Below are 26,982 nucleotides of genomic sequence, written 5' to 3' on the forward strand. Positions count from 1 at the left end.
ACAAGTCACTGGCCTGCGGAGTCCCCTTTCTCCCCTCTACGCATCTCCCGGGTCTTACAAACTCAACCCGAAATTCCTAATTTCGCGCGCTCTTTCCTCTCCATCGCCCCTCCATCCCAAGACCCCGAGACGGTCATCTCCCCTCAGGTAACCTCTCCAAGCACAGCTTTGGGACACAACCTCTAAAACCCCGAGAGATGCCCCGGTCTCTCCCACAGCTCCCGAGGCTCCCCCGCCTCCCCCAACAGGTTCCTCCAGACTCAACTCGCCAAGCCAGCGCCCCGACCCCCCGAGGCCCCCCGGCCACACGCGCACGCGGACCCGGCCCCCGCCGCGCCGGCCCGCCCCTCCCCCTCCCCGGGGCCACTTACCCCGGGCCGGAGAGGGGGAGGGGCGAGCGCGGGCGGGAGCTGCGGTCCCCGGCTGCTCTCAGCCCCGGGGGGCCGGGGCCCGGACCAGCGGCAGCAGCAGCGCAGCGTCTCCCCCCGGCGGCGGCAGCGGCGGCGGCGGCGCCGTCCCACTCCCGCAGGCACACATAGGCTCCATTGTCCGCCGGTGCCTCCCCCTTTCCGGCTCCCCCTCCCAGGCCCGCCCCTTCCCCCTCCCCTCGACCCTCCCCCAGCCGCACCGTGCCACGAAAGGTACCGCGGGCCCCGCCTCGGACGCGAGCGGAGGCGCGCCCCTCCCCCGGCCCGCCCGGCGGGGAATGGGGCCCTGGCCCCGCCGCCGCCAGGGCCCGCCCCCTCCGGGGGAATGGCACCCGTCCCCCTCCCCGAAGGCGATCGATGGTACCAGCCCGCCGTGGCCTCCGCCCCCTCCCGCGCCTGGCTCAAGAGAAGCCGCCCGCGCCCCGCCCACCCGGGGCCCCGCCCCCGCGCTACACGATGCCCCGCCCCTACGGCACCGCCTCCTGCTTTACATGACCCCTCCCATCCAACCCCGCCCCGGCTAGTCACCGGGTCCCCCCGCGGTGACGCCCACTCCCCGGTTTAAAGCCACAGAACCCTCTTTTTCAACTAAAAGATCCTCCTGCAGGACCCACGGGGCGGGTGGTGCGGCGGGGAGGTTCTCTTCCTTCCTCACCCTCCTCCCGGCGCTCACTCACCCAGACTCCCCACGGCCTCCATCAGTACTGGGAGCCACCGAAGGGGATTAGAAAAGGCGCGGGAGGGGGAAGGGCAGAGTGGAATTTGGCCATCTTTGACAGAAACTAACTGGGAGCTGCAGAAGGAACCGGTCTTCCTTCACTCGCCCGCCGCTCAGGGCCGGGCCTAGTCTTCAGTCTTCATGCCACCTCCTCGCACCTCTCCACTGCGATTCCGCCTTGCTTCCACCAGCCCACCCATCCGCCCCTTGGTGTCCACTCTACCTTTGCCCGTGAGGGCTTTCTTCCCTCTGGAAAGCTGGTCCCCTCGGCTTGCACTCTTCTCCTCTTCCCAGAACAGACTCTCTGGGGTCCTGCTGGCGCTGTGGCTAGAGCAAGGTCTCCTTCACCTCGGGCCCTGCCCCGCCCCGCCCTGCCTGGCCAGCACTACCTATGGTTTCCAGAGAGCACCTTCTGCCCCGGCCCCCAGGTCTTCTCCCAACCACAGTATCACTCCCTTAATTTTTTTTTTTTTTTTGGAAGAGCTTTGTTGTTGAGAATTCGAGGGCGGCGCGTTCAGCACTACCCCTGTGAAGTTAGATGTTAGCTCATTAGGTAGCACTTTTTCACATCTTGGTTAATGCGCTTTGCTCAGATTCCTGTTATCCTTATTTTGTGGGGCCATGTTACTGCCTTGACCAGCCATCGTTACTGTCTGCCCTCGCCACAAAACCCTACTAATCTTCGAGTTTGTACTTTGCGGAGTCGATCTTAAGGATTCTCCTGCAACTCTGTGCACTGGTCCAAAGAGTTTCTAACAGTTAAGTGGATTCTGTGTACCTGAGAATGTACATAGTCTCCCCGAAGATGGAAGCAAGCAACATAGCCAAAAGACCTACATGGGTTTAACCAGGACAGCCAGTACTGCCTCCGCTTTTCTCTATATAAAATAGGGAACCTTCCTGTGGTGCCCTTTTAAGGAGCAGTGCTGTCGTAAAGGATGGTATAATAGAACGCTAAATAATAAAGTTCACTCACTACTTTCCAATCTACTCAAAACTCACAACTGGTCATGTGGGTTTCCATACAGTTTCTCCCTGGCTTAGAATCTGAACAACTGTGGCAAGATATTTTCTCTTTGAGACTGAGTTTATAAGTTTAAAAGAGAGTCAGATAGGTCTAAACGATATAAACCTGAGAGCAAATTGAGTCCACGTAAGAAATAAAATTGAAGGGTTTGGGGGGAGGGAGCTATCAACTTTTGGCTTTAGAAATTAGATTCCACATAGCTAAGAACCTCTCTAAAAGAGGCATGAGAAAAGATCACGTGTGACTATGAGAAAAGACAATCAAACTAGACGTATGTAAGAGTATTTGGGATGGCTAATGTAAGGGAAAGGGTCTTGACTCATATAGATTGTATTCCTAAAAGAAAACCACTGCCAAAATACTTCTGTCCTCATTAGGGTTTCTATTGTTGTGATGAAACATCATGAACAAAAGCAAGTTGGGGAGGAAAGGGCTTATTTGGTTTACACTTCCACATTGTAGACCATCACTGAAGGAAGTCAGGACAGGAACTCAAACAGGGCAGGAACCTGAAGGCAGGAGCCGATACAGTAACTTCCAGGTATGCTGCTTACTGCCTTGCCTCCCATGGCTTGCTCAGCCTGCTTTCTTATAGACCCCAGGACCATCAGACCAGGGATGGCACCAGCCATAATGGGCTGGGCTCTCTCCCGTCAACCATTAATTAAGAAATGCCTTACAGCTGAATCTTATGGAGGCATTTTCTCAATTGAGTTCTTCCTAGCTCTAGCTGTGTCAAGTTGACATAATACCAGCCAGCATGACTCGGGTATTCCAGATCAGGTCACTGCTGGACAACAAGCTAAAGGGCAGACTGTGACAATAATGTACTTAAAGCAAAACAAACAAATAAAAAAAGCAAAAAACAAACAAACAAACAAACAAACAAACAAAAAACCCCTGTTTTTGCTAGGCATTAAACTCTTGCAACCATGTGTTAAAGTTCAAAAATGATTTACTGAATTGGAAGGAAAATGAAGACAAGGATGACACGCACAACTCTAGGCTACAAGCAATAGCAACAGGACCTTAAGCACGCTGAGAAAAAAAAAATCAGGAAATGTAAAGGTTAGCAGCTCCACAGTAATGTTAGTTTAGCTATATTACACACAGGACAGAAATGCGTTTTAAAATATCATATATTCTGCTCAATAGTTTCTTTCACTAGAGTATTTGCTCTCTGAGTTTTCTAACGTCCACACATCTGCTCTCGCTGGACAAAAGCCTGCCTTTGGTGTCGAAGGGCCTGACAGACTGTGCATGTATAAACACGAGTGGAGAGCGGAGAGATCCTTCTGAAAGCATCTTGTAAACAGAAGTCTCGTGATGTTTTTGCTACTCCAGCAACTCTGTGAAATCCTTCTTCCTCCAAATGGCAAGACTGCTAAAAATACAGGCTTTTCATAGACTCAACTGCACTCCTTGCACTGAATCTTGCTTCTCGTAAGGACCATAAACACATAGTGGCCTCTAGGCTGGGATGCTGCAAGTCTGACTTCTTAAGTCTTCAACAGACCAGGCTGTTCTATCGGGACTCCTATTTCTTTTCTTTTGGTTTTTCTTTTTCTTTCTATTTTAAAGATTTATTTATTATTATAATAATAAATAAATACACTGTAAGTAAGTACACTGTAGCTGTCTTTAGACACCCCAGAAGAGGATGTCAGATCTTATTACAGATAGTTGTGAGCCACCATGTGGTTGCTGTGATTTGAACTCAGGACCTTTGGAAGAGCAGTCAGTACTCTTAACCACTAAGCTATCTCTCCAGTTTCCTCTTTTAGTTTTTCAAGACAACATTTCTCTTTTGTAGTATGTAGCCATGACTGTGCTGGAACTCGCTCTGTAGACCAAGCTGCCCTCAAACTCCAGAGATCTGCCTGCTTCTTCCTCCCAAGAGCTGAGATTAAAGGTGTGCAACACTATCACCTGGCCAAGGACACCCATTTCCAAATTAAAGGGACAAAAGCTCTTGTTTCATCTGTCCCTTATGAGCGTGCCTAAATACTATAATTGAGAAGAATCCATATTGTTTCTTAAATGACATATTTTTTTAAATATTTTTAAATTTTTTTAAAAGATTTATTTATTATATGTAAGTACACTGTAGCTGTCTTCAGACATTCCAGAAGAGGGCGCCAGACCTCGTTGCGGATGGTTGTGAGCCACCTTGTGGTTGCTGGGATTTGAACTCTGGACCTTCGGAAGAGCAGTCGGGTGCTCTTACCCACTGAGCCATCTCACCAGCCCTTAATTTTTTTTATATGTATGGGTGTTTTACCTGCATGTATGTTTCTTCATCACATGTGTGCAGTGCCTACAGAGGCCAGAAGAGGGTGCTATCAGACACCCTGGAACTAGAGTTATAAAAGGCTGGGGGCCACCATATGAATGCTATGACTTGAACCCGGGTCCTCTCTCTGGAAGAGCACAGTAGTGCTCTCAGCCACTGAGCCATCCCTCCATGCTCTTAGATGACAGTTTTGATGTGGCAATTTAATGATTTGCTAAGATTGCTCTCGCTGTGAGGGACTAGGATTTGAGTCCCATGCATCACAGCACAGTCCAAACTCCTAGGAACTGTTCATTCCCCACAGTATTAGTAACTGTCAGGGAGAACAGGCAGTTAGTTACCTTAGGAGCCACGGAATTTAAACTGAGCAAGCTTGAGCCACTCAGCCAGCCGGTGTCAGGGTTACAGTAATTCCTAACAAACTCTCGCTGGGGTCAAGGCCCTCGGCAAGCCCATAGGTTCTTCCCGCTGCGCTCATTCATTATCCTCCTCACTGGTCAAAATCGGTGAATTTCAATGCTGAAGGAATACCACTGAGGGTCACACTGACTGAAAAAATGCAGGCTTAGAACACAATGGCTTCTTGTTACTTGTCCAGTGCATAGGTAGCCTGAAATACTTTTTTAGGCTACCATGAAGGAGAAACAGCTTTCCATGAAAATTCACAGAAGAATCTCAGAGCTTCATCTTTGCCTGACAAAAGGGAGGGCTGTCTTTTTCCTGAGGCTGGAGACCCTGCTCCCTAGCCTTCCCTCCTGTGCCTTCTCCTGATCCATGATCTGCAGACAGTGAGTGTGGAGCCATCCTACTGACGGACCTGTGGCGTGATAGGCAGATCCCCTGGAAGGTGACACGACACCCTGCTTTATCGCATGCTCCAACCTATGTGGTCTTGTCTCTGGCTTCCTCATCCTACTCCCTAAGGTTCCAGCTCTGTGTCCCAGAGTTCTAAACAGCTGACTCAGTGCTGATGCGCCCCTCCTCCTTTTTTTTCTGTAGTCCACGCAGCTTAAGACACAACCTAAATGCTCTGAGCGCGTCACCCACTTCTCCCCCAAACTCCTCATCTTCATATAGAAAAACAAACGAACAGACAACAAAAGCTGTGTGAATGGATATTTAGCCTGCCTGTGTGTCTACAGACCAGGTGTGTGCGCCTGGTGCCTTCAGAAGCCAAACGAGAGTTGGATCCCCTGGAACTGGAGTTAAATATGGTTTCAAGCCTCCAAGTGAGTACTGGGAATCGAACCCAGGTCCTCTGGAAGAGCAGCAGTGCTTTCAGCTGCTGAGCCATCTCTCCAGTGCTGAGCATTAAAGGTAGTGACTAAATGCCTGCCTGGCAGGGGCTTTTCCACTGGGCTCTAACCTCCGTTTTCACACTACTTCCTCATACCTATCCTTAGAGTCCCACTTCCCTCTCCCTTGCCAAATTCCACTAACTTGTTATTTCACTTTCTGTTGTTAACTGCTTCCCCAAGCAATGGTTCTAGATGCTTCTACTCATTTGATTACCTTCCGGGCATTTCTTAGGAATCCTGTTCTCTATCTAGTATTTATCTCTATAGACATATTTAGTTTTTGCTCTCGGGCCCTTCCCTTTCACGCAAAGAACCTCTTCTTCTTCACTGAAGTTGCTGCCCAACCATTTTCAGCATTACACTTTGCACGCAGGGCAGGTCTCAGTCTTTATCCAGGCAGCTTCCCTTGACCTCTTGACTACCCACCCGGCAGTGGAAGTCCCTGCTGCCTGGGTGTAACTGGACTTTGTTTGGGCTGCTGGACAGCACTAGAATCATCTTAAGCTGGAAAATGGATCCTGAGCAGAACTCAGACAATGAAACATAAGCTTCTTTGCTTCTTGCCTCCTGATCCTTGCTGTCTGTGTCATTTCCCATAGCAACTGTCCTAAAGTGTGATTCCCTACTGCTCTACATTGTGAGGTCTGTCTTTCTTGCTTCATCCCACCTTAGGAGAACCAGGCAAAGTTGTTTTTGCCTTCTGTTTGGCTTTTATCCCTTTCTTTAGTAAAATCTTAAAGTGATAGCCTCTTCCCCTTTCTTTTCATCCACATCCATCCAAAAACCAACCCACACGGTAGTTTCTTTGTTTGTAAATACTCCAGCCAGGCTCCTGCTACAGCCTCACCCAGCTGCCAATCCACCAGTAACTGTCTTCCCACCCCAGCCTTCTCCTCCAGCCTCTTCAGTTCCCACAGGGACGCTATTCTAGGTTCGTCTTCTTTATTGGCTGAAGCTTCTGCTTGTCCCTCACTGAGGATGCTCTGAAGGTCTTTGACTCTTTCTTCCTCTCCTGCTCTGCCAAGTTTGGCCATCTCTTTTTGCATAGGACCAGCACACCCCCGCCCCTGTACCCCACCTTCTCTACCCCACCCCCACCCCCACCTCCCGGAAAGGTCTAGTTCAAGCCTCACTTGAATTTGATGCTGTATTTCAGCTTATCTCCATGAAGAGGTCAAAACCAAATTCACCATTTTTCAAAATCAAGTCTCGTTTCTCAATTGTCTGTATGTTCGCTTAGCCCCGACCTGAGGGTAATCCCGGCTCCACCTCTCCTGCTCTGTGTAGTCTTAGTCATCAGCGTCCAGAATTTCCTCCTTTCATCCATTCCTTGCTTTTCTGTTTTCCAAGTGGGGATTGCTGGACAGACAATCCTGGTTCCAGTCTCTCCCTTTGTCAGTCACTTTCCTAACAGAACTTCCTAAAGATGGCCACATATCCTCCAGTTTATGCAGTGCCCTTTCCTCGAGCCAGGACTCACCATTGAGGCCACCTTGGTTCTTTGATGCCCACCTACTCTGAGAACCTAACGATACGGCATGGTAGCAATAATACTGGCTTCAGAGTCACATGGACCTGAGTTTGGATATTGAACTGTATTTTTAGCCAGGAAACTCCAGGCAATGGTGGCACACTCCTTAAATCCCAGCGCTCAGAATGCAGAGGCAGGTGAGCTCTGTGAGTTTAAGGCCAGCCTGGTCTACAGTTCCAGGGCAGCCAGAGCTATACAGAGAAACCATCTTGAAAAAAACAAAACAAAACAAAACAATAACAACCCAAGGAAAGAAAGAACTTCAGGCAACACCTTCCCTTTTTCTTTCTCACTCAGTTCAGTTCTTTACATCACAACTTGAAACCACACCTAGTTTGCAGCCTCAAACACCATCTACCTCTTGCTGTACATCCCAGTTTCCCACCTGAGAGCAGAACCTTATGCTTGTTTTGTTTTTGAATCATATATCATTGCTAGGTTTTTTTTTTTGTTTTTTTTTTTGTTTGTTTGTTTTTGTTTTGTTTTGGGTTTTTCGAGACAGGGTTTCTCTGTGTAGCCCTGGCTGTCCTGGAACTCACTTTGTAGACCAGGCTGGCCTCAAACTCAGAAATCCGCCTGCCTCTGCCTCCCAAGTGCTGGGATTAAAGGCGTGCGCCACCACGCCCGGCATCATTGCTATTTTTATCAAGGACCTACTAAATGCAGGACATATTAAGGGATCAATCCCGTGCGTCAGGTTCATCAGACTTGGGCAGTTCTTTCATTTAAAAATTAAAATGTTGAGTAAGTGCCCACTGTGTGCCTCCCGAAAAATACTAAAAATTCACAATAGAAAAGGAAACATAAGGCACCCCCCTACCCCATGCTGGGATCTGGAGTCTAGTTAAAAATACTGATAAGTACACATTTATAACCAGTTATAATAACTGATACGGATAAATACTGGGTGCTGGATGTATGCAAAAGAAATATATCTAGGTAGACAGGCGACTTAATGCAAAAAGACCCAAGCAGACTCTTAAGGAATGCGTAGGAGCGAGCGGAGCCGAGCAGAGGACTCAGCAATGGGCAAGAGCTCAGCTGTGTGACAATGTATATAAATAGCCACAAAGCAGCAAGAACCGGGCTGATAAGTAAGTAGCAGCGCAGAGGCAAGAAAGCAAAATGGCAATCAGAGGAGCTCCGTCGTCATCTGAGGGGGCAGGGCTAAGGAAACCCTGTTTCATTGAGGCAGAGGTGGAAGAGGTTCAGACAGGCGGCTCAGCCAACGCCCCTCTCCATGCAGTGCCCCACACAGCAGAGGGGCACTTGGGGTACCTTGTTTGCTATGATGGCATTTAGGTTTTCCCCACAGAGAGGGTGCTCCTCTGCCTTCCCAAAATGCATATCTGGTGAAAGCTACTTCTGGGTGGAGGGGCTCACGGTCGGTAGGCCGTGACCTTAGGAAAAGAACTTGACTGTGCCAGACCTCGTGGTATGGATTAAGGGTGATAGTTTTCTTCCTCAAGCATTGTTGGAATAAGTGACTATGAGTGGCTACATACAGATAGTATGTATACTACCCAAAGCAGACAAAATTACTACCCAGTAGATGTTGGTTATTCTCATGTTTGGTTATCGAGACTGTCCAAAGTGGGATGGATGGAAGGAGAAAATTTAGGGGTCCTGAGAAATCCCCCACAATGCTCCCTCCATTTTAACACCCATACTTACTCATTGAGATCTCTTTAATGCTTCTGGCCTGATCCTTTAAATTCTGCCATTAGAAATACCTTTGGATTTACAGTATCGCTTCCCCCAAGCTCTTGAGGAAAACACAATAAAGGGTTAACTCTGCTTTATTCTAAGAAGTTATCTGACCATAGTCATATCCTCTGAGGCTACAGACTGCACCGAAGGAATATTGTGGGGAGAAAGAAAAAGCTAATTTTGAAACCTGGAGGTCTTCCCTCAGAAATTGAAGGCAGGCAGAGAGATGCTCAGAGGGCATCCATCCCTTCTGGGATTGGAGGAAGGGGTTGAAATTGCAGAGAGATGCCAAGAAGTCAGAGGAAAATAAAAACAAGCTCGTTAGTGCCCAGAAAGGCAAGCTTTGCCAACTCAAGTAGCTTTGACCTTGGTCTGCGGGCATTCTTCATCACCCATCCCTTGCTCTACTCTGGGTTTGAGATAAGTCACTCTGGCCAGGATCGGTCTTGACTCTTAGGAACTGAGGGCAATATACAGATGACTGAAGAACCCCTGTGCTAAACTTTTTATTGCTTTACATGGTTAATCTTGTATCATTGATCGTCTGTGTTAAATTACGCAGGAGTGAGGGAGACTGCTACCGAAGCCGAAGAAATCATAAAGTTCAGTTGAGGAAACAACTGTAAAAATGTTTAATAACAGTGAAGACCTTAATTGAATTACAGGCAGGCTTAAAAAACAAAAACAAAAAACCAAGAAACCTTAGGCTTCCATAGAAAAGGAAAACAATTCATGGGCCGAGAGTCTGGGGAAAGCAGCGGCAGTTTCTTGAAGGGTCAGAGGTTAAAATGGCCTTGTAAAGAATATGACCTGGTGGATGCAGGAAGAAAAGATGATCAGGAGGGACAGACAAGGTGCCATGTCAGACACTGGGAGAGAGCACAGTAGATGTGTAGCTGTAAATCATATCTAGGAATGGCAATGAGCGTGAATGGCAACGCACGTTAGAAATGATCAGAGTGACAGCTGTCATTTACAGAGCAGTTAGCACGGGCCCACCACTTACTCAGACAATTTGTATTATCTTATTTAATACGCAGGTAAACCCCATGAGGTATGAACTGCTTTATGGGGGAAGTGACTGTCCTAAAGCCAACAGCTAGAAGTGTGGAGCTGAGGTTAAAGCCAGTCGGCTTGAGGCAGAGCTGGCTCTGTGGCCACTGCAGCCTGTCTATACACATGGGAGGGTCAGTAGGGAGCACAGCTAGGGAAATATAATGGGAAACGAGACTGCAGAGGTGGCTCTGCAGCTATGAGCACTTGTCTCAGATGACCTAAGTTTAATCCTCAGCGTGCACTTCAGGTGGCTCACAATGCAATGCCTAACTTCAGCTCCTACCCAGTCCAAGGGCACCTGCGCATGGGGCATCCTCACAGACTTAACACTCATGGACATAAAATGACAAGAGTTTTTTCTTTCTTTCTTTCTTTCTTTCTTTCTTTCTTTCTTTCTTTCTTTCTTTCTTGTTTGTTTCTTTCTTTCTTTCTTTTCTTTGTTTGTTTGTTTGTTTGTTTGTCTTTGTTTTTTGAGACAGGGTTTCTCTGTGTAGCCCTGGCTGTCCTGGAACTCACTTTGTAGACCAGGCTGGCCTTGAACTCAGAAATCCGCCTGCCTCTGCCTCCCGAGTGCTGGGATTAAAAGGCATGCGCCATACTACTGCCTAGCTAAAACTCCTTTTTAAAAATGCAATGAGAATTAATTGAAAAGAACAATTTAGGGAAAGCATAAAAAAAGATACATTGTAAACCTGGCGTGGTGGCGCAGGCCTTTAATCCCAGCACTCGGGAGGCAAAGGCCAGCCTGGTCTACAAAGTGAGTTCCAGGACAGCCAGGGCTACACAGAGAAACCCTGTCTCAAAAAACCAAACCAAACCAAAACAACAACAACAAAAAAGATACATTGTTAATTAAAAAGAGGTAGAAAAGGCTACAGTGTTAAGTTGACCTAACTTTGTTTGTGTTACAGCCTCCTTCTTAAGGCATCCTAACTGTGCACCCATATCACAGATGAACAAACCAATCTGGAGAGGGTAAATAACTTTCTTAGACCTCACAGCTGTTAAATAGCACTAAAGGTCCAAGACTTAAATGTGAGGCTGGTGGCAAAACCTGTGTTATAGCTGCTCTCCCACGGCCCCTAACCCTTGAGCAAGGGAAACTCTGCAAGGGAAAAGCTGGCATTTGCATAGTATTCTTCAAAGCATTTCCACACTCACAGCTACATGTGAGCCTTATGCAAATCATGTGACTGGACCAGGAGATAGGCTACTCCCGAGAAGCGATAATAATATGGTCATTAACACTCTATGCCAACACTGGTTTGAGTGCTTTCTCTACCTGGCATCATGGTTAGGGCTTTCTAAGCTAATTCTATTAGAGAACAACTCTATAACTCAGCTTCTATTCTTAGCTCACTTTGCTCATGAGAAAATGGGGGTGGGAGGAAAGGCTCAGGGAGGTTAATGAAAGAACTGGTCTTTGAGAAGTTACAGGACTAGCTCATGGCCATGTAACTATGTAGGGCTGCTGCCGGCAATGCCAAAACTTCCCTGGTGTCACACCCATGCCTGCCTGACCTTTGCAGGTTGCTATTCTATTAACCTGCAGCTTAGGGAAGGAGGGTTTGCAGAGAGCGCAACAGACAAGGAAAGCAGCTAAAATACATGTCTAGGGTCAGATACCCTCGAATGAGATGATGCTAGACCCTGTCAGGAAAAAGAGGCCATTTTGGAGCTGGCCCAGCATATAATGCTAGTATACACCGAATTTTCTAGCTTAGGAACTAGTAGAAAGGGAAGGCACTGTGGTCAGAAAGGAAGGTCTGAAAAATGCCCTGATCTCTCTCTCTCTCTCTCTCTCTCTCTCTCTCTCTCTCTCTCTCTCTCTCAACTCTGTGTCTGTCTTTCTCCCCTTCCCTCCCAGTCCTCCTGCTGTATAGGAATGTAAATAGAATGACGCAGCCACCTTGAATATAGTTTACTTGTTTCTTAAAAGGTTAAACCTGGCCAGGCGGTGGTGGTGCATACCTTTAACCCCAGCATTCAGGAGGCAGAGGCAAGCTGATCTCTGAGTTAGGGGCCTGGTCTACAGATCAAGTTCCAGGGCATCCAGGGCTACACAGAGAAACCCTTCCTGGGGTTTCGGGTGTGGGAGAGTTAAGCCTGAGTTTTCCATGTGACCCAGCAACTGTACCTCTGAGTTTCTTCCTTGGAGAAGTGAAACCACACACTATACAAAGGCTTGACTGTTAGCGTTCACAGCAGGGTTATTCTTAGTCAAAAGGTGGAAACAACCTAAATGTTCACTTGATGTATGTGCAAACCAAATGTGGTATATCTGTGCATTAGAGCATAAATGTATCAATGTATCTTTACAATTACCTTGCTAAATGAAAGAGGCAAGGTATAAAAAAAAAAAACAAACCAAAACCAAAGTCCCGAATGTTACTTGATTTCACTTACGAGAAATGCCCAGTAAAGAAAAATTCGTATAGAAAGTGGTTAGTGTGAGTAGAATGAGGATGAACCACAATGCTAATGTTTTCATTTTCATTTATTTATTTAGTATGAGGATAAAACCCTGGGCCTTGTATAGTAGGTAAGTTATCATCTACTGAGCTGCATCTCTTAACTATAGACAAGCAGAGATTATGAAGCAAGCACTCTAGAGCCACATAATGATAGCCTTGGCTAATTTGCAATAAGTATATGCATTCTGTGGCATGTGGAGAATAGCACAAGGAACTGGCCGTTTTAGGAAAACCCAGATGATCTAGGAAGAAGCAGAGTTAAATTTTAGACTTATGAGTAAACACTGACCATAGAAGAAGAGACCCCAGGGAGGTGACAGAGGAAGCTGGAAACACTGAGGTGACAGGCTGAATGAGGTATACAAGAGAACGAGAGGACCCCATAGACAACCCTCTCGGTGTCACTATCTTTAAGACAATGATTTAAGGGCTAAGGAGCTAACTCAGTAGTCAAGAGCACTTGCTGCACACGTATAAAGATATAAGGACCAGAGCCCAGATCCCGCCACCCACGTAACACGCCTGCATGCCACTTAAGGCCAATAACCCCGGCTCTGAAGTGGGTGGAGACAGGAGGATGTCTGGGGTGTGCTGTCTTCCAGCGTAGCTGAGGAAACACAAACCCTGGATTCAGTGAGAGACGCTGCCTCAGAGGAAAAGCTGGAGCGACGGAGAATACTCAATGGCCTGGTCTAGTCTGCACGCACACATAGGCACATGCAACTGTACACACACGTGCACATATCAAACAGAGACACAAAGTCACACACACGATGATAAATGCTTAAATACGTACAGGCATATATAATCGTCAGAAAGAGTTTTAAGGAAAGAATGCAAACACCCAGGTAACGGCACACCAGCTTCTATTAAACTTTACTTCCATGTATCCTTTAAGCCCTGGCTGCTTGAAGTGTGGGTGGGGGCCTAGTATAGCATAGCTGGAAGGGGGTGGGGTGTCACAAAAACATTGGCAAGCTCAAAGGGTTTCTAAATGCACAACCACAACTACTTCCAAAAACATGCTCTATCTGCCCTGCCTACATCACAACAGAGGGTGCCTGAAACACCTCCGCTCACCGTTCAGGCTGTTGTAGGTTATGGACCTCAGCGGTTTTTCCTGCACATACAAAGATTTCTGATCGTTGGTTTAAGGAAAGGAAAACCTTTTACTACTTTCCTACTGTCGTTCTTCAACATGTAAATATCGAGTTAGTGTAACTGTGAACAGGACTATAATCATGTGCTTGATTTAAGAAAGTCCTATGTGGGGGCTGGAGAGATGGCTCGGCAGTTAAGAGCACTGACTGCTCTTCCGAAGGTCCTGAGTTCAAATCCCAGCACATGGTGGCTCACAACCATCCGTAATGAGACCTGACACCCTCTTCTGGTGTGTCTGAAGACAGCTACAGTGTACTTAGATATAAATAATAAGTAAATCTTTAGGCCGGAGTGAGCGGGGGGCCCCCACCAAAGCGAGCAGACTCTTGAATTCAAATTCCCAGCAACCACATGATATACATAAAATAAATAAAAAATATTTTAAAAAGGAAGTCCTATTCATGCCCTTTATTTCCTAAGTATTTGGTATAATAATGTTCTCTCTTTCTTTGCTTGCCTGAGAGGTAGAAGTACCTGGTGCTTTTAGTTGGGAACACTTAGAAAATGTCATTTCTGTATAATACAAAGGCATGAAAATGTTCATACCACTTTCCATTCTGTTTTGGGACCTATTAAAATTATATCCTCAAACTTTTAGTTTGAGCAACTTTTTTTGTTGTTGTTATTGTTTTTTCAAGACAGGGTTTCTCTGTGTAGCCCTAGACTCACTCTGTAGACCAGGCTGGCCTCAAACTCATAGATCCACTTACCTCTGCCTCCCAGGAGCGCTTGGGCTAGAGACGTGTACCACCACCGCCCAGCTAATTTAAGTGATTTGATCTGTCAGACTCTGAAAACTGGATTTTACTGTTTGCTTGGAAAATAATTTGAAAAAGAAAATTCTGGCTCTAGTTGACTGTCCTCATGGTAACAGCTTAGTAACTGGTGTGGTTTCTTCCTAAACAGCATAGGACTTGCAGTTTGAGGGCACCTGGTAAAACTGGAAGATGGCCATTGCTGTATTTATCTCCTGTGCATCGGGCTCAAACAAACAGCATATCACCCTGTAAAAACCTCTGAGTAGCTTGAGTTTCATAAAAAGCCATTAAATGAATTTTGGTTTCTGCTTAGGACAGAATGTCCAAAATGGCCTTAAACATTCTCTGCCATTATTTACTGAATATTTAAGTGATGTGGAGTTCTCGGCATTGACAATCACAAAATCAAAAATATCGATCAATGCTGAAAAACACTGGAAAGGGTCTACATCCTGCAGTGTCAAATATTTGGCCAGGATTTAATTCTTTATATAAAAATAAACAGGCACCTCCATCTCATTAGCATGCAAATTTGCTTTAATCTTTAATAAATGGTAAAATTATATGCATGTTAAAGAACTGTTTTAAAATATATTCTTATGATAAATTACCAGGAAATGTTTAAGCTGTATGACTATTTTAGAGACCTACATATCCAGGGTGGCATACAAATTTGTCAGATGAAAAAAGTCACAAATAGAAAAGGTTTTAGAAGCTGTAAGTCCTCATTCACTGAGAGCAGAGGTATGTGCACACCCACTTCCCTACCCCCACCCCCAATCCTGGGGTAAATCTGCCTGTGGAAGATCACCTCTAAGTGAGTAAACACACAGGATTATCTGGGAACAGGCGGAAAATTTGTCTCTGTTTTGCTGTTAAAAGGAGAGTTACAAAAGCATGTACACCCAAACAAGTACTCACACCAGCGTTAGGGAATCTTTCCCCCAGCATTAAAATGTAAGTCCTTTCAGTTTTCAGTCACCAAGACGGCAGCCCCTCTGTACCCTGGGATCAAGCTGTTTAACGGTCCCAGCACTGGACTCTGAGAACAGAAGCAACTCACGGAGACTTTGAGGTGAATTGCGCAACTCATGTCCCTTAGCCACCCATATGTAATGGAGCTGGGGCTACAGCTCTGTGGCAGATGGCTTGCTGTGAGGATGAGGCTACAGGGTGGGTTCCCAGCACCCCTACGCTCCACTCCAGATGAGTAATAGACCAAGGCAGTAGGAACAGTCTAGGGTTTTTTGGGGTTATTTTTGCCAATAAAATCACAGATAATCCAAGTACCATAACTAGTCATCACTGTGACAATATTACAATAGTTATTGGACCTGCACAGGCTTTACTAATGCCTTAATAAGAAGCATAAATATTAATATATTGCAAACTTTGTTTGTTTATTTAGACCATTGTATTTCACTATAACTAGTTTTTAATAGCATGTATTTAATTTTATGCACTTAAAATCTTTCTGTTCATATGCTTCACAAGACTGGGGTCCCCTTACACAAAAGCCCTCAATGACCCTAGGGTAGAGGAACCGTTCAGGTCCCCATCTTGAACCACTACCAAAAAAAAAAAAAAAGCCTTTCCCAACTCCTGAGATCCCACCATTAGAGAACATTCCCTTTGGGTTTTTAAGATTCCCATTAAAATGCAAATGCCCCCGAAGGAGAAGATCGTCTCTGAGTGTTATTAGTTAACCCCTTAAATGGGGTTGTTTAGCAGCTAGCTGAGCGCAGCATCCTACAATTCAATTAAACAAGCGTTTATTGACCTGCGGTCATGGGGAAGGATCCAGGCTTGGGGACAGGGAGCCCATCGATCCTCCTCTGTTCCTCCCCTCAAGGATGTTTGCAGTCTAGCAGGGGAAATAAAACAGGTTCAAAAGAGACAGAGCAGAAAAACCCGCTTTCCCAGACTTAAAAAGAACAAAGTCAACTTGGCGGCGGGGGAGAGATGGCTAAGGAGACAAGGCAGGCATTTCCGTGTGTTCTAGAAGGGCTGAGTCTGGATTCAGCTAGGCCTGTGCTAGCAGGGCCTGTGCCTTCCACATTGAGGGGTGAGGATAAACAGATAAATACAAGTTAGTTGCTGTTGTTGGTTTTTCTACTGGGACATAGCAGTCCAGGAAGCCCACAAGGGAGTGACTTAGAGCTTCCTGGGACCAGGATGAAGGATCTAGCGTGGTAATAAAAGGGTGGATTATGGGAGTCTTAGAGTTAAGAGGGGCAACCAGGCAAGAGATCGGACTAGATGTTAGATGTAGGACTGCAGTGTACAGTGGAAGGACAGACGTATCCGACCCTTTACTGACAACCAGAAGGCTCTTACAGGAGCAGGATATATTTGATCTGTCCTTAAATTTATCATGAGAAAAATTTCAACAAGTAGGGACAGGGTTGGTAAAAAGTGTATCCTGGCTTCATAAGATACGTAGAAACCGAACCAGCGTACTGTGGGGTTCCCAAAGCACAGGGCCAGTTGGTTCAACTGAAAGCATCGTAACTGTGAAGGTTCAGGGCCCCAGAGGAGTTCTGTTGAGTGTGGGCAAAGTGGGCTTGCCTAAGTCTACTGGTGTTCCTGTTGTTCTGTGCCTAGAAGAAGGTTGACCAGAAAGGTGGATATGGGGTAGGAGCGGGAGGGGCGGGAGGGGATGGGGAAGGGGTAGGAGCAGAGAAGATCACAATCATGACAAGACTTGAGGGGGCAGCACAATTTAGGACATATGTATGTATGTAGAGACTCAGCTCACTTATTCCACATGCCCACGTAAGGGCAATGGGGGTGGGGTGGGGTGGGGGCGTGGACTGTGGAAATGGCAGAGGAAGGGAAGAGAAAGGAGAAATGTGCCTTACTGAGTAAATGAAGTGGGCGGGAGGGAAGGCTGAGTCACAGGTAACGTCAGAGAGTGGAGATGGGTGTTGGGAATACCCGGGGGCTTCTATGAGGAAAGCAGGGGCTAAGATGCGCAGGAAGGAAGACCGTGTGCATTAGGCAGGAAGTGTTCAGCACAGAGGGCCCAGTAAGTCATAATTTTGATTTCAGGGGAGCATCCTGCTGTGGGATGTGGGCTTGGGCACAGGTGGTACAATGACAGGGGACACAGGCTGAACCTATTACCATTTTGTTAAGGGTCCCTTAACAAGAGGGCAGGCAGAAACTACGGACTGTAAATTCGGGCGAATGCCTCCTTTTCTTCTCAGGAGCTCCCGGTCTGTTTTCTTGTTGAAAAACCAGGCAATAATAAAACTTATCACCCACTCATCTCTTGGGAGTGCTGCAAAGAGCAACCGATACACATACATAAATAAGCTTAAAGCTCTCAGCAAGAGCGAAGTGTGCTAGAAACGCCAAACAATAATAAATCCAGCCATCTTCACCAAGATAGTAAACAAGGTGTCTTTTTAAAGAGCAAATGTAGTTAACCAGGCACTAACTTTGAGTTATATAGCTTCTAACAACAAGTAATTAAATCTAAACTCCTGATTTGAGTTCTTTCATTAGAGGGTCTCAGAGTGACCCTAATACGTACATCAAACTGAGGCCCCAGACTATATAGCGATTAATTAACATGAACATTACTTTATTACCCCTTCCCTTGCTTAGTATCTTGCTATGCCACTAATATCAACAGACCCACCACAGGCAATCTCTACCCCAGAGCTGCACTCTTTGTCACACCCCTGAGGTCCGGCTCTTGGCAGAATGATGCCGTATGAAATATTCAGACCCTAGGTAGGATGCATGCAGTCTACAAGGGGAGATGCTGTCAGACAGAAACACAGGGGAAGAAGAAGAAGAAGAAAAAAAAAAGATCCACTACTAAAATGACAAAGACAGCAAATTCGATTTAAAGGAAGGAGCACATCCCTAATTATATGTTCCACGCATAGCAAAGCTCTCCTACTAAATCCCATCACAAGCTTTGCTCCCCTGAAGAGCAGACCTGCTAGGTAATAACTCCCCTTCTCCGTGGTAAAATCCAATTTTCACACCTGGTAAATGAAATAACTCCACTGTGAACCAAGGGCAGGTTGGGGTGAGCTGCTAACAGAAGGTTAGGGGCTCCGCATCATGGAACAGCTCTTCTGGGAGCCCCTTCGTGGGATTTGCTCTTTTTATGCTGGTTGATGCTATTTGGCCAGAAAACCTCTAACCTGTGAGGGTGGGACGCTTAAGCCTTTATCACCTGGACTGGTTGTGAATGAGCCCAGTGGCTCCTGGAGTAAGTGTGTGAGGATCTGGCCCTTGCTCTATCTCTGGCCGCGTAGGACTGCTCCTGATAGTTTGTGTACTTTTCGTAGATAAGTGTATACTGCCTTCCAGACTTAGGGACCAAGGGCAGGGATGGTGCTACTGAAACTCAAAAGTCACAACTGGAGAACCAGAATCAACAGCCACAAAGAGGCAACTCCCACCACCCCTTCATGTGAGGAACCGAAAAAACCAACCATAAATCCAAAATTCTAGCCTGAGTCTGTGTCTTATGTAGCCCTAACAAAGAAAAATTAAGTGGGTATCACAAGGAGTTAGCAATGACTATGTGTGTACACACACTCTTTCACACGCACTCTCAAATGCACGTGCGCAAACACACACACACACACTCACAAGATTGACAACAATTGGAATGTGGGGCAGAAACACATCAGGGACATAGGAATTTAGCAGAGGTGCATATAAGTGAAAAAAATTATTACTCAACCAATAATATTGCAATAATGGTTCTCCTGTTCAGGTGTAAATTTAAGATCTCATCTCATATAACACAACTTCCAGAGCTGAAGACATAAGTGGGTTTAAAAAAATGAATCCATTAAAATGAAAGGAAGGAGATATAGGTATCTATTGATGTAAACTTGGCCACAGGGAAAGATGGATATTCTTAGAATAAGCTCAAAGAAAAAAAAATAATTGGATTTTATTTCATATGAATGCAAAATTCTGTATGTGAAAAATATCACAAAATTAAAAGGCAGAGGACCTGACGGGAACAAAGCTTTTCCAAGAACTGCGACTGAAAGTTAATTAATGTTTTAATATCTAAAGGACGCTTGGGCTGGTGGGCTGGCTCAGTGAGTAAAAAGCACTTGCTGCTAAGACAGGCCACCTGAGTTCCGGCTCCTAAATTCACCTTTGAACGGTTCCAAGTCTCCCTCTGAACACCTCCTGTAGTACCATAGCATGAGAGTGCCCACATACATATGAGGGTGCCCACATACATATGAGGGTGCACACATACACACGTGCATAAATACATGCAATTTTTAAAGTTTTAAGAAAAGAATTCCTAAGATGACAAAAAAATACAAATAAAATACAAAGGGGCTTGAGTTTAATGTTAACATTTCTTGCAGAATATTAACAGGAAAAAAACCCACTTAGACATATTTTTTTTAAAAAGCTTATAATTAATAATCAAGAAAATACACATGCATTTTATTTTTCATGAGCACTGAGCATGTGGTGAACACGGGGTAAAAATTTGAGTTTTTCAGATGTCGTCTCAGATAGTGTAGGCTTGCCTCAAACTCAGTGTGCCTAAAGATGATACTTGGTACCCAACCTCTCCTTTTACCCCTACGCCCCAACATGGGGGCACAAAGATTGGAGCAAAAGCCTCCGCATTCAGTTTATATGGTGTTGAGGGGCTGAACCAGGGCTGCACACATTCAAGGCCAGCTCTCTACCTAACATGTGTGTCGCCAAACGGCCACTCTCACAGGCAGCATGGAAGATTGCATGCTTGGGTACAAGTCAGTAAACTGCTTTCTGGAAAGGGCGGATAGCCATTATTTTGGAGCTTGCAGGTCACATGGTCTTCATAGCGAAAACAACCAAAGACAGCATGCACATAAAGAAACAGGGCTGAGCTTCAATACACTGCATTCCCAGACATGCTAACATGAGCCTCACATGAATTTTATGTGTTCTGGAATGTTATTTTCCTTTCATACTTTGGTAAGCATGTAGACAGATGAAAGCAGGGTCAGGGGTCGGCGGTTGGGGGGAGGAACAAGCCAATCTGTTTATCTTCTATACAAAGGCATCTAAAATCACTAAACCTCAGTACATTCATAAGGTGGAATATTCTATCGATATAAATCTTTATGGTATGCAAGGTAATGCTCAGGAAAAAAAAATCAGGACACAAAATAGGCTTAACATTTTTAGGCCAGTTTTGCAAACATGTTTGTATGCAAACATACACCAACAGGTATGTTTTTCTGTTTCCTTTTCAACGCAAGTTATTTGCTTTTTTGGCTTTTTAAGAGTTCTTTTTAAAAAGTTTTTTTTTTTTAAGTTCTATTTACTCATTTACTGACTGTTCTAATTCTCTACTGTGAGTGTCGCTTACTTTTGTCATCAGGAAAATATACAAATATTATATCTAAAAAAAAAATAAATAAATCTGGAAAACCATCCAGATTTGGAAGTTGGTATAGAACACTCAGAGAAGAAATAAAGAAAAGCTTTTCAAATTCAACTAGATATACAATCCTGATAAAACTGCAATCAAAACCAGACCCAGGCAACTAGAGTCACCAGGGTCTAAAACACATGCAAAATCATCACAGAAGGGGTGGGGGTGGGGGAGATGGGGGGTGGGGGGATGGGGGTTGATCAAAAGCAGCTGCGGCCTGGCCTGGAATCTGCAACTGGCCCTCCAGTGAGGGAACGCACCCAGAAAGAGCAACCTGAGGCAAGACTACATCGAGGGTCCAGGGTCCTGTGCTCAGGGAGGCCAGGGACTTAGAATACTCCTTTTCCTACTCCAATACCCGGAACAATAGACACAAACACCACTCCTACTTTCAGCCTTCAGAAGAGTGGAACTCAACAGCCAACACGTTTGTTTTATTGTTGAGAATCATGGGGTCTCTCTTTGGGGGTTAACATTCCTTGATGTACCCTTTTCTCAAGAGTTAGAGTAACAGGAGTGGGGAGGGTAGTTTAAGGAATGGAGGGTTCTCTCAAGCAATTTAGTGTTTCTCAGGCTTGTTCAGAAGGTGAACACAGGAGGAAGGCTTGGGCATCCCTTTGGTGAGTTCACTATACGCCAGGCAGTAGGATGCTTGCGCGTCTGTCACTTCATGCCGTTCTAACAAGTCTCCAATAAAGAGGCCTAAGTGGTTGTCATAACAGGCAGACACAGCATTCCACATGCAGCTTAAATGGGTTCAATAATTCACCCCTGGTCATCTTTGTAATTATCCACATTTGAAACCTGAATTTCAAGGGTGTGACACTGATGTCTGAAATACTTCTAAAACTAGATCTGAATGTGGCAAGGCAGAGCTCAAGTGTTCCCACCCGAGCAAAAAGTTCAAGATCAAAGGGGGACTTACTGGCTTTCCTTTCCTTATTCTCTCTCTCTCTCTTTTCTTTCTTTCTTTCTTTCTTTCTTTCTTTCTTTCTTTCTTTCTCCCTTTCTTCCTTTCTGGTTTGTTTTTTTTTTTTTTTTTTGGCTTCAATTTCTCACCTATAAAAAACAGGAGCAGTAATAACACCTACTACTCAGAAATAATACAAGAGGAAAAAAAAACCACCCAGCACCCAATAGACCCTTAATAAAAGACCCAGAGCTACTAGTAACCTTTGCCAAATCAAAACAGTCACAAGGTCTCTATTAGGAAAACAAAGGGGAGTTGCTGGAAAGGAGGGCAGCTGCGAGGTCACAGGGGAAGAGGACTTTCCTCCCACCTCATTCCCCAGCCCTCAAATCCTCTCCTTTTCTCCTTTAGGACAACAGGTGTCCTAATGGATACATACACTTTACAGTATGCTTATCCTTTAAAAGACAAGTCTAAACTCTGTAAACTCACAGAGGGCTGGCTGTGCTTGGTGCTTCTGGAGGTGGGTAGGGGTGAGCAGCTTTTCCTAGATGCTGCCTTAATCTCGCAGAGCACCTGAGATGGCCAAAGGACAATCTGGAAAGTGGCAACGTCCTTCATTTCCTCTGTGGTTTGTACCCAAACCACAACTCCTCCCCACTCCATCTGAGCATTTGCTTCATACACATTAAGATGTGAGTTGGGCTTTCTTCCCTGGAAGGTCCCTCGCTACCCCCTTCCCCACACAGGTTTTTCCTCAGCTCCTCCTCCTCCTCTTCTGAAAGCTTCCCCAGCAGACCGCAGCTGAAGCTTTGAGCACTTCTCTCAGCTCCTCTATTTCACCCACAGCTGCCTGCAGGAGCATCTTCTTCAGAGTGATTTCAATACCCAGGCCAGGGGCACAGAGGCGGATGAATAAGCGGATTGTGCATCATTTAGTAAAAAGAGGAAACCCATTCTGCTCTGGAATGAATGAGAACATCGGGATTTCTAGGTAGAGACGAATGGAGGAAATGGGGTGTACTGTGTTTGCTTCCTAAGAGAAAAAAAGGACGAATGAAGGAGACATAAATGTGATGCCGAAGCCAAGGAAAGGAAAACCAGAAAACACCCCAAAGTGACAAGGTGGCAGGCAGGCCGGGCTCCTGACAGCTGCTGTGGCTCCCCAGCTAATATCTGCCAGACTTAGCGTTCCTGTGAGTGCTGTTGGGATAATGGGCCCCACTCAGCATCACGTGAGTTCTCCATCTCAGGCGAGGGACATGATTTCAACCATATCACACGCAGCTCTCATTACCTGCAAGGTAATGATCTTACCGAGGCAAGCAGCGCCAACCATAAACACAACTGCTCAGAAAGGCAAAGCTCTTAGGTGGGCCCTGTGCATGAGCCTCACCGTGAGGTGGCCCCAGGTGCCCAGCATTTCCTAGGCTGGCTCAGAGAGGTCCTGTGGGGTAGCAGGGACTGGAAGAGTCCCCTCCTCTGGTGTAACTTCCTTATTAGAAGGGTGGAGTAGCAGTCAGATCTGAAGAATCTATTAAACATCCTCTATGTCAAGGGCATTTCTCTTTCACATGGCAGAAGGTCTGCTTTGGAGAGGTTTATGACCTCTTAAGGGAGTCAGTACACCCTAAGTCAGAATTTTCCCTCGGACGGTGCTAGGGATTGAACCAAATACCAGACTTCTGAGTCTAGAGAAGACTTTAGGCTTCATATCGGTTCCTCCCTCTGCCCTTCCTTCCAGCTTTCAGATTAAAACTTTAAAAATCAAGACCTAAAGGAGTTAAGTGATTGTTCCACATACAGTGCCTTAGCAGAGACGGAACCACATTTCCCAACTCCAAGTCTTGGTAGCCTTTCCTTATACTTCAGAAGGAATACGTAGAACACATAAGAAACTAAGTATGCAAATCAGTGACACACACCAGGTGCACAGACACTCGGCAGAAAGCGAAGTCTGACGTGAGTTAGTCCAGGAAGGTCTCTTCAGTAAAAAGTGGTATGTGCAGACTGTCACAAACTCTCTTCAATTCAACAGCCATCTTTGGAATGCATAATATACGCAAAGCGTGTGACCCAGAGGGGAAGAAGGCCAGGAAACCTCATCACCAGGCCCTGCTCTAAGACAGCGGAGCCAAATTTATTGGCTAAGTGTGGAACTTAAGTCATGCAGCCATTAGCCAGCAAGGGGGAAAAGCTGACCCTTAGACATACTGTGACAGCAGAGAAATCCTGTCTGGAGCCAGAGCCGGGGCCAGGGCTGGGGCCGGGGCCGGAGCTGGAGCTGGGGTTGAAGCCCAGAACGCACACCTTTATTCTCAGCACTTAAGAAGCAGAGGAAGGTGGATCTCTCAGTTCTCAGCCAGCCAGGGCTACAGACAGACCCTGTCTCAACAGCAGCAGCAACAACAACACAACTGCCTGGAGTGTCTAGAGGGTATAACTTGAGAAAAAAAGAACTAAAGTTGTAGTAAGGCCTCAAAATAGGAAGATTTTTAAGTTTAAGTTTAGTGACAGTTAGAGGGTGTGGTATGAGGGACCAACTTACCTATTTAAAATATTTGGCTCTGGGACCAAATACTAACTTGAGTGCATCTGGAATCAGCTAAAATGCAAATGGCTAGGCACTTACTCCCAAGAGGGATTTTTGTGATCAGATTGTTTGATCGGGTGGCAACCTCTGTTGGTAGCTTAGATAAAAGGGCGTGTAAGAAGGAAACCGTATTTTGTCTACTTGCTCTCACTCTTGCTGGCAAGTTCATCTATCCTACTGCCACAACATTCTGTTACTGATACTAGATTTAACTTCTTCAGGGTTCCACTGTAAACAGAAGAACAACAGGATCTTCCAGGTCTTCAACATCAGATCTGGGCTGCTAAGATAGCCAGACTTCTGGAGTTATGGATTCTCGGCCTTTCCAGTGGGTGGCAGCCATTGTTGGACTACCTGGGACTACATCCTATGAGCCAATATAACAAGCCCCTTTTATTTACTCTCTCAGTTCTGTTTTTTTTTTTTTTAAGAGAATCCTGACTAATATAGTGAGGGTTTGATTCACCATATAGTCATATATATATATATATATATATATATATATTCATTTGTAATCATATTAAAGATTGGCGTCATGAAGACATTTAAACATACATACACAGCACACACAATACACATATCTTTTAAAAGCTCAGATGGTAGGATCAGAAAATTCCCAAAGTGGCATATGACAGCAGTTGGCCTAGCATATCGATACAAATTGAAAATCCAAGGTCTAGAGCTGGGTGTGGTGGCGCATGCCTTTAATCCCAGCACTGGGGGAGCAGAGACAAGCAGATCTCTGAGTCTGAGGTCAGCTTGGTCTACAAAACAAGTTCCAGGACAGCCAGGGCTACACAGAGAAACCTTGCCTCAATAAAACAAAACCAAAAAATCAAGGTCTACAAAACAAATAAAAAAATTGGCCTTTTAAAAGATCTGTCTGTTTAAAAGTGTGTGTAGGTAAAAAATATTTAGCCTAAAACCAGTCTATTCCAGCAGTCAGTTATATTTTCCCAGCCAAAAATTAAGACACAAAATGAACCTGTGTACACAATGGAACAATTTAAAATTTTTTTTAAATATTATTTTAAACATTTTATTTACTTATTAATAATAATTAAATCTTTTATCATACTTTATAAATAAAATTAAACTTAAAAAGAATATTTAAAAATAAAAAGTCACCGTGAGCTGAGCTGACGCTTCCTGAGCATTTTGCCCCATTCACCCCTTTTTATCCCAATAATGGATTCTGCTTTACTCAGCCATGAGAGCTTTCTGTAGTCACAAAAGAAATATCAGACTCTAGAGTCAAATTGCGTCCATGGAGAGCCACAGGGATAGCGCTGTGCCCCGAGTTCATGGGAAACCCAGACGAGCCCAAGATTTGCAAAGTCCACTGAAACATGCAAAAGAGTCTTTTATTGTCAAGCTCAGTTAGAATCAGTAATTCGGAGGTTACAATAGCAAACAGATATCTGACATATAAGCGAGATCATTTAGGACCACCAGACCACCCCAGCTTCGGAAGGGCTAGCATGAAGTGGAAACTTAAGTGAGTTGTGTTGGATGGTGTTTGGCTGGGGCAAACACGTGAAGGAACATTTAGCTGAAGTGGATACAGGTGAACGACGAAAGCAGACTCATGAAGGAACGTTTCACTAAAGCAGACACAGGAGAGAGGATGTTCTGCTAAAGCCAGCACTTGAAAGGACATGTGATGAAGGATTCTTTGCTAACCACACACATGTATTGGTCTGCCTTACACTGTGTAGTTGAGCTCCATTTGTTGGGACTCCATAGAGAAACACACCAAAACAAAAACAAAAACAAAAAACAAACTTCTGGTGGTGTGCTGCAGTTTCTTGCCGTTTCCTCAGACTCGGGCTAATTGGCAGTGATGTCATCTGAGACAGACAGACAGACAGACATACTGAGGCAAGACCTGTGGAGGACAAGTGATGTTTGGAGGGTATAAATATAAATCAGTGGACAGTGATGGGGGCTGAGCTGGGCTTGCTTACAGAGCTAGCTGTGCAATGCTTGTGTCTTCACTGATCTTTGCTTCACTGAGAAAGGCACAGCTGAGAACCTCTCCTGCTGTTCCTGTTCCCCCTGCTGACGGGAGCCGAGGCTGAGGCCTGGCCATCTCTGCTAGGTAGTGCCACCACTGCTGGTTAGTGTTTGCTACCCTGACTCTACTGAACTTGGATGCTGGTGGCTCCCTGAAGTGTTTGGGAGTGGATCGAGCTGCCACTGCTGACTCCTGTGAACTGAACAGCCGATTTCCTGACAACACAGACAGAGTTGCTCCAAAGAACCTTTCTAAACAGGTCCACTCCCCCACCCCCATCCTTTCTTTTCCGCTACCTCTGGTGGGTGGTGGGCTAAAAGGGACATTCAAGCATTTAAGGACCATCATTAAAAATAAGGTTTGAAAAAAATTAAAGTTGCAGTAGCATCTTCAGAACTCAATAATTCCCAAACATAACGATATTAAGCTGACAATGACCTTGGCTGGTGTGCTGTGTGGGTGCCCTGACATGTTCAAATGACCATGAATTTAGCCCATGTGGTTACTTGTCAAAATGCAAGTTCAACTGTTTTACTAACATGGTTATTCAAGAGCAACAAAACAAACAAACAAACAAC

At 45.5% G+C, this 26,982-nt stretch overlaps 1 protein-coding gene across 5 annotated transcripts in view; it reads right to left on the reverse strand.

The window, feature by feature from the left end:
• Bcl9 (BCL9 transcription coactivator) overlaps positions 1 to 26,982 on the reverse strand; it is an 87,486-nt gene that overhangs the window by 23,630 nt on the left and 36,874 nt on the right. The window contains exon 1 of one of the 5 annotated variants that reach the window (XM_029475354.1): positions 629 to 697. The exons of 3 other annotated variants lie outside the window; for them this stretch is intronic. The gene's annotated coding sequence lies outside the window, so the exon portion shown is untranslated. Of the gene's footprint in view, positions 1 to 371; positions 519 to 628; positions 698 to 26,982 lie in introns of those variants that run through there. One more of the 5 variants, XM_021158607.1, reaches the window with a different exon arrangement.

Source organism: Mus caroli, chromosome 3 (assembly GCF_900094665.2).
Source record: "Mus caroli chromosome 3, CAROLI_EIJ_v1.1, whole genome shotgun sequence".
In the NCBI taxonomy this organism is placed as follows: domain Eukaryota; kingdom Metazoa; phylum Chordata; class Mammalia; order Rodentia; family Muridae; genus Mus; species Mus caroli.